Source organism: Prunus dulcis, unplaced genomic scaffold (assembly GCF_902201215.1).
Source record: "Prunus dulcis unplaced genomic scaffold, ALMONDv2, whole genome shotgun sequence".
Classification (NCBI taxonomy): domain Eukaryota; kingdom Viridiplantae; phylum Streptophyta; class Magnoliopsida; order Rosales; family Rosaceae; genus Prunus; species Prunus dulcis.
Genome location: NW_023010096.1, coordinates 4,649 through 12,234, shown reverse-complemented (window position 1 = coordinate 12,234; position 7,586 = coordinate 4,649). Strand labels below are relative to the sequence as shown.

General features: G+C 32.5%; 1 long non-coding RNA gene across 1 annotated transcript; it reads right to left on the bottom strand.

Moving 5' to 3' along the window:
- Positions 1 to 2,011: 2,011 nt before the first annotated feature.
- On the bottom strand, positions 2,012 to 5,264 carry LOC117612872. The gene is made up of 6 exons (XR_004583585.1): positions 4,988 to 5,264; positions 4,766 to 4,846; positions 3,443 to 3,519; positions 3,038 to 3,099; positions 2,338 to 2,383; positions 2,012 to 2,235 (listed from the first exon to the last, which is right to left on the bottom strand). It is a non-coding gene; the product is annotated as an uncharacterized LOC117612872 (long non-coding RNA).
- Between the last annotated feature and the right edge of the window lie 2,322 nt (positions 5,265 to 7,586).

Below are 7,586 nucleotides of genomic sequence, written 5' to 3'. Positions count from 1 at the left end.
AATTATGAAAATACAATGTGAATGGGCCCCCACAAGGTTGTCCCTCAAATAACCCTCAAATAAGCTTAATATTCCCTCAAAAATTATATTTGCAAAAAATAACTTGAATCCGTAACCATCTGACCACTCAATTAGATGGTTGTTATTATAGTCTTTTCTGGAAGCAACGTGTTCATCTATTTTGTTGGTCCCAATTTGATATCTTAATGATTTTCAATTTGCATAATTTTTTGCAAGGATGATATATAAATGAAGATTTGAAAATTAGATGATTTGAATTGTTGGAAAAAAATTCGTAGGGACCCTAAAGGGTATTCTTCAAGTAAAATTATTTAACAGATTCCTCAATAAAATGGGACCCTATATATATCTTTATTACCAGGACTTTAGTCTCTTCACACAGAGACAAGATTGATATTAATTTGATAATTCTCTAACTTCTACTCCTCCATATTTGGCTACTATTCGCAGGAGTACGTAATCAATATTATTTGGTGCTAATTAACTATGGTTTAACAAGAGCGAGCTACTTGGGTTTGTGAATAATTCGTACACTTCAGAGAGGATATTGCGTCATAAATAAGCTTGAGATATGATCAATCTGGTTGATGAAGTGACAATTGAGTTGAGTTTAATTTCTTTATGTACTCTAAGACCTTTTTCTTTTTCTTTTTCTTTTTTTTTTGTTTTTTTGTTTTTTTTTTTTTGAGAAGAATTTTCTTTTTCATTAAGTAGATGTTTCATGAAACAAAGGTCTCGCATTCACGTGCACCATTCATTATAACTGTGTTTTGGTATTTTATTTTTTATTTTTAAAATAAAGATGACACCAAGGAGCACTGAACTCATGACCAATTAAATTTTTATTCCACACAATACCACTAGGCTATGCATATGCATTGCCCTCAAATTCTCAACCTTGGCCTTGGCCTTAACACTAGTACACTTGTAAATGGTTAGTACACTTGTAATGGTTATGCAATATACAATAATAATAGTAATAATAATAATGTACAAGCATTAAAATTTCCTAGATTGGACAAGACAGTATATATATAAAGCAAAAGACAAAGAATGGTAAAACATTTAAAATGCCAAAAAATAACCTTGGCTAATACAAACATTAAGAATTGAAATTATTACTTAAATGAGGATAATATGGTAAATTCACACTTTTTCATATTAAAATAAAAAGCAGATAATGGATCCTATTTTTATGGAAACAACTACTCATTATCTTTTTTAATTCTAAAATAAAATAAATTTTTTTAAAAAAAGCCTCTCACAGGAGTGGAAGTGCCGTGCGAAAAGAATAATAATCTTTAAAGATAAATTAGTCTCTTTGCATACACTCTATTGACCTTTTTATTTATTTATTTTATAATTTAGTAAATTAAATTAAAAAGGTTGAAAAGAAAACTGAAAAGTGAGCAATGTGGATTGAGTGGGGGGTGACTGTTTTCATATAATTATTTAGGTGGAATTTATTTTTTATTTTAATAATTTAGAAAATTAATGTTTACTATTTTACCCTTGTTATATTAGATTATGATGTCCTAGCTTTTCTGTTATGCAAGGACATAATAAGGATTTTTGAATGTTTTACTGTCCGAGGCATTTGTATTCACATATACTAGCCTCCCTGCACGCGCTTCCGCGCGTGTGAGAGGCTTTTTTTTAAATCACGCGCTACGCGCAACTTATATAGTTTGAGTAATATTTTTTCGCAATTGTATTTATATAGGTGTCCGTTTCAATAGTTTCATATTTTAATCGCATGAGTCTGATGCATGATCGTCTTAAAAGTTTTCCTTTTATCGCCCGTATTTTTCTGGATGAAACTATTGAAACGGACATCTATATAAATACAATTGCGAAAAAATATTACTCAAACTATGTAAGTCGCGCGTAGCGCGTGATTTAAAAAAAAAGCCTCTCGCACGCGCGGAAGCGCGTGCAGAGAGGCTAGTCTAATGAACTTTAAGAGCTAGGGGGATTCTTATATATTCAATTAATGACCAACACGTTAATATTATCCAAAGCAAATCCAACATTAATAGGAAAATCTCAAATAATTTAAGTAATATAATATTTTCATTCTACATAACATCGCGTGATTAGATTCTGGACATAAATATTTACATAATATGCACATAGGAGGAAGACATGCAACGATCAAGATCACTTGAGCCACCCGTTCCTCTCTAAATGATCTTTCACTTTTTCATTGTCAATCTATACATACATAAATAACATGAGATGAGACCAAGTTTAAACACTCCCCTTTAAATTTGTAATTGACAAATTTTAGCATAATTTGGGAACACGTATACTCACCTTCACTTTTGATAGCAATTGGACGACTGCTTAACTATGATTCATACTAAAAAAATAAACAGTAATTAGAATGAAGCACAACAATCACATAATTATATAGCCTCAAAATACCTCATTCATTCCAACTTGAAGCAAATGCAATTTAGGTAAGCAAAAGCAGAGATCGAGAGATCAGGAAATTTGTTAATTTGATAACAATATCCAGAAGACACAATATGAAACTGTAAATCTCCTTCTACGCACTACAATGGGGTTGGCTTAACCAACAAAGTAGAAAAACAAATGCTACCAAGAGATGAAAAATATGTTCAATTGTTGAAACAAATACCACTGAGTTCCAAATCCAAGGTTTTGGCAACTACCCACTAAAAAGCCAACACAAATCAATGGCCAGTGTGGAAACCCCTACATCTATTAGCTGGAGAAACAAAGGAAAACGCCAGAAAACAGAATCAAAATTCTTACTTTATAAATTACCATAAAGAACTTTTCTTTTTTTTGTTTTTGTTTTTGTTTTTGTTTTGTTTTTGTTTTTTTTTGTAGATACCATAAAGAACTTAAGCAGACCAAGTACGTGATTTACACCAAGTCAAATGCAGCTAGCTGATAATATCATTAAACCCAGCAAAATTAATTCACAAAAAAAGAATTCAAAAATCCCAAACCAAAATATGAGAGAGAGAGAGAGAGAGATTCATACCATTGACATCAAACACATCAAATCTAAATGCTTTCTTCATTGGTGCTCTAGCGAAACAACATCTATATATAATCAAAGAAATTCCATTATGATCAAAAAATTAGAGATTAGTGATCAAAAAATTAGAGATTAGTGATAGTAAACAGATCAAAAAGAGGAAGACATGGTCTAATATATGAGAAATTCAAATATCACAACAAAAAACAGGTTCAAAGAACAACAACATTGAGCAAATTCCAAGCAAATTCCAAGCAAACCATGAGTTGCAACCATGCAGTATCAATTAGAAAGCAAGTTAACATATAAATAAAAATAGCCTAACAGATATACGTTGCTTATAAATAGCAATCTGTGAAAATAAAAGATGTCCAAAGCAGAGCAGTCAATGAAAAAGTAAATGCTCACTTTACGCATTCACTCAATTTCCCTGTATTCTGGCTCTCAACGATCTTCAGAATCAATGACTTGTTCTCGTCCAAGTACTGCAGTAAAATTTAATGAAATCAGGAACAATTAATTTAAACCCATATATATATATATATATATAATCAAAGAAATTCCATTAGGATTAAAAAAAATTAGAGATTAGTGATAGTAAACAGATCAAAAAGAGGAAGACATTGTCTAATATATGAGAAATTCGAATATCACAACAAAACACAGATTCAAAGAACAACAACATTGAGCAAGCATATTGATGAAATTACTTCATGGAATTACTTCATCGACTCTTAAGCTACATATTTTTGGGGAAAATCACAGCTAATCAGTAACAACAACATTGAGATTCAGAGTGATTAACTGGAATTTAGAAACAAAGGAAAACGCCACAAAACAGAATCAAAATGCAGATACCATAAAGAACTTAAGCAGGCCAAATACTATCTGCAACGTAGGTTGAACATGTTAGAGCTAAAAGGGATTTGCTTGCAGAGGTTGCTAGTCACTGCATTGTGAAACTCTACTATTCCTTTCAAGATGCTGACTACTTGTATCTAATCATGGAGTATCTACTTGGTGGTGACATGATGACTTTGCTTATTGGAGAAGAGACTTTGACTGAAACTGTTGCAAGATTTTACATTGCCCAAAGTGTTATGGCTATAGAATCTATTCATAAACATAACTACATTCACAGGTTGGTTTATCCAGTTGTTTACAGGCTTGCCAACGTATTAGAAGCTGGATTCTCTTGAACAGCAATATTATATTAATAATTGTGCATCAGGAACATAATGTAACTCTTGCATTTGTATTAATAATTGTGCATCTGTAACTCTTGCATTTGTTACCCCAAGTCAAATGCAGCTAGCTGATTATCATTGAACCCAACAAAATTAATTCACAAATAAAAAAGAAAGAGACAGAGAGAAACCAAGATAAAATTAGCCAAAATAAAGAAGATTAAACTTCGAAAATCAAACACCCAAATTCAGAAATCCTAACAAATTCACAAATGAGAATGAAAGAGACAGAGAGAAACCAAGACAAAATTGGCCAAAATAGAGAATATTAAACTTTGAAAATCAAACACCCAAATTCAGAAATCCTAACAAATTCACAAATAAGAATGAAAGAGACAGAGAGAAACCAAGACAAAATTAGCCAAAATAGAGAAAATTAAACTTCGAAAATCAAACACTCAAATTCATACAATCCTAACAAACAATCTAAAACTTGGAAGAGCACGTGTGATGACAAAAAAGAAATAGGATTTGAAATAATAACCTGATAAATAACTTGAACACTATCCCTCCTGTACGAATTTAAATATTCTCTCTTTCTGAGTGTGAACCCTACCTCCTTTATCTGAGCACAAAGGATTTTTAGTTATACCAGCACCAACAAAAAACACATCATAAGAAAAGCAACAAAAATTGGGGGAGACTATATTGAACCCAACAAAATTAGAAATATACATGCATTAAGACAAAAAAACGGATGCTTTACCTTCAGTTACAGGATAACAGGTGTGGTGCGGAATGAGAAAGGAAGTTTTTCGAGTCTAGCCAGTCTTTACACCGGGTGCTCTTGGGTGATTACTCGCAATTTCGATTTCGATTTCTGAAGCAGAAAAGGTGCCAATGAAGTGGACGAAGAAAAATATAGGTAACATGGTGGTGATGGTTTCTAAAATTGTGGAAACCGTCAGCTTCGTGGGTTCTGAACCCGTGCAATTTTTCTCCACGTTCTTCAGATTTTCTTCTTTGAGAGAAGCACATCACGACTTAGGTTTGTAAAGCACGACTCGCTTTTTCTATTTTGTTTTTCTTTTTGTTCTTTTTTAAATTAGGGGTGTTTTACTATTTCACCCTCTTTTAATTAAAATTGTGTGCTTTTATTTTTTTGTTTAACAAAGGGCATATTCGGAATTTTTGAATGTTTCACCATTCTCTGCCTTTTGCTTTATATATATAGATATATATATATATATATATATATATAAAGTTGATATTAATACCCATCTATTCTTGAAGGAACGTTCGGCTCTTGTAGGGGAGCCTCACTCTCTTACGGAGGGAATTCTTCATATTAGGATGCTTTTTCAGTACCCTACCTAGAAAATATTTATTCTGTAAAGGAGCGAGCTCTGCTCGGACAACATACCTTACTCCTGTATATATATATATATATATATATATATAGAGAGAGAGAGAGAGAGAGAGAGAGAGAGAGAGAGATCTTATTTGTGGGACACCCTTGTAGAGCCCGCTTTTCACTAATCCAATTCATCTACTCTTTGGTAGATATTCATATAAGATCATCTTTACAAAAAATCACTTGAATCCAATATCATTTGATCACTTAATTAAATTATTGAAATTCAAATACTTTCTTAAAGCACCATGTTCATTGCTTTTGTTGGTCTCAATTCGATGCCTTAATGATTTTCAATTTGCATGAAGGTGTGAACAATAGATGGTTTGGATTGTTAAATTTTTTTTCGTAAGGGACCCTAGAGGATTTCCTTCAAATAAAATTATTTAAGGAATCCCTCAATAGAAAAGCACAATATATATGTATATTTGTAAGGAAAATTCTATTGTATTGCTTGATTAATTATATGAGCCTTTCAATATAGACCAAGTCAACGACCAAAATGCTGGGAAAAACCCTCCTATTATAGTTATTGAATAAAAACCCAATTTTCATTCATTACTTAGTTTTTATGATTATTTTGCCTTTGAAGGTAAATAAAAGAAACAAATTAAAAATGCTTTAGTTTTTTTTTTTTGTACAATTAAAAACGCTTTATTTTTTATTTATATAATGCACAGAATTAATTTACATATAATCTACCTAATCAAAAGGTAAAAATGAAGAACATATACATACATGACGAAAAATATGCATGAATGTTAAAATTAAGTATATTATATTCATCACTTATATATACATGTTAGAAGTGCATATATACTTAATTTTTCTTTCTCTTGGACGCAATTATACATTTGTTAATTTGTTGTGTCTTGTTCAGTAATCTAGATGGGAATATTATTTTAGAGGGGGAATCTTCCAAGCTCAAGGAAGATGGAGCACACAGAAGTATAAGTAGTGCTGCAGCAAAATGGCCAAATGTGGAGGAAGTTGTTAACGCACCATATGATCATCATCAGCCAAAAATATTCCTTCCAAAGTGGGATATCATATTTACAGTATCATCTACATTTGCTGTGTTTGTTGATCCCTTGAGCTGCTACGTTCCCGTCGTCATCAGTGACAGCACATGGTACTATTGGGACCAAACCTTGATGATAGCACATGCTACTATTGGGAACCAAACCTTGATGATAGCACATGCTACTATTTGCTATGGAATGGACATTTTGGTTTTCATAAAGCGACGTCGCGGCAATGGTAATGCCAAGCCATTTGGGGCCTCCTGGATAAAGTTTTTTGGCGGTCCTCATTCCAGAATTTGCAAGGTGTTGAATGGCCAGAAATCACTTAGGTTCTTACGCATTCTACCTCGCATTTGTGCTGCTCTTCCCGTTCTACAGGTATATAAGTTCGTACCTACACTACTACAAAAATAGAAGGAGGTTTTCAAACTGTCGTGAAATCAACCGCCATATGTTGTACATAAAACAACGACGGATAATAACCGACGTCGTTAACACATTCAACGTCCAAAACTATTTCGAACCGACGTGTAATTACTATATATTTAGCCTAAAATGAAATCTTCGACAGCATTAGACGACAGTTTTATGAAAGCTGAGACATCTAGAGACTGTTACATGTCAAGATCAAAAGAAGAACCAGCGTACAGATATTTATCCATGTCAGTAATTGAAGGAAAAAAAGACTTGGATAACCTAGAAACCATCGTGGTTAATTTATACTACGTTAAACAAACAAAGACACCGACTTCTAAACTATAAAAGACGATGCTCACACAAACCAACAGAAGTTTAAAGAGTATTACATGTCAGTTTTCTCTAAGTAACCGCTGTAAAACTGCTTAACCACGTCTTGTATTTGGCAGAACTATCGCTTATGTGATTATCCACGTCTCAGAGTAGAACAACGACATATTAACATTATT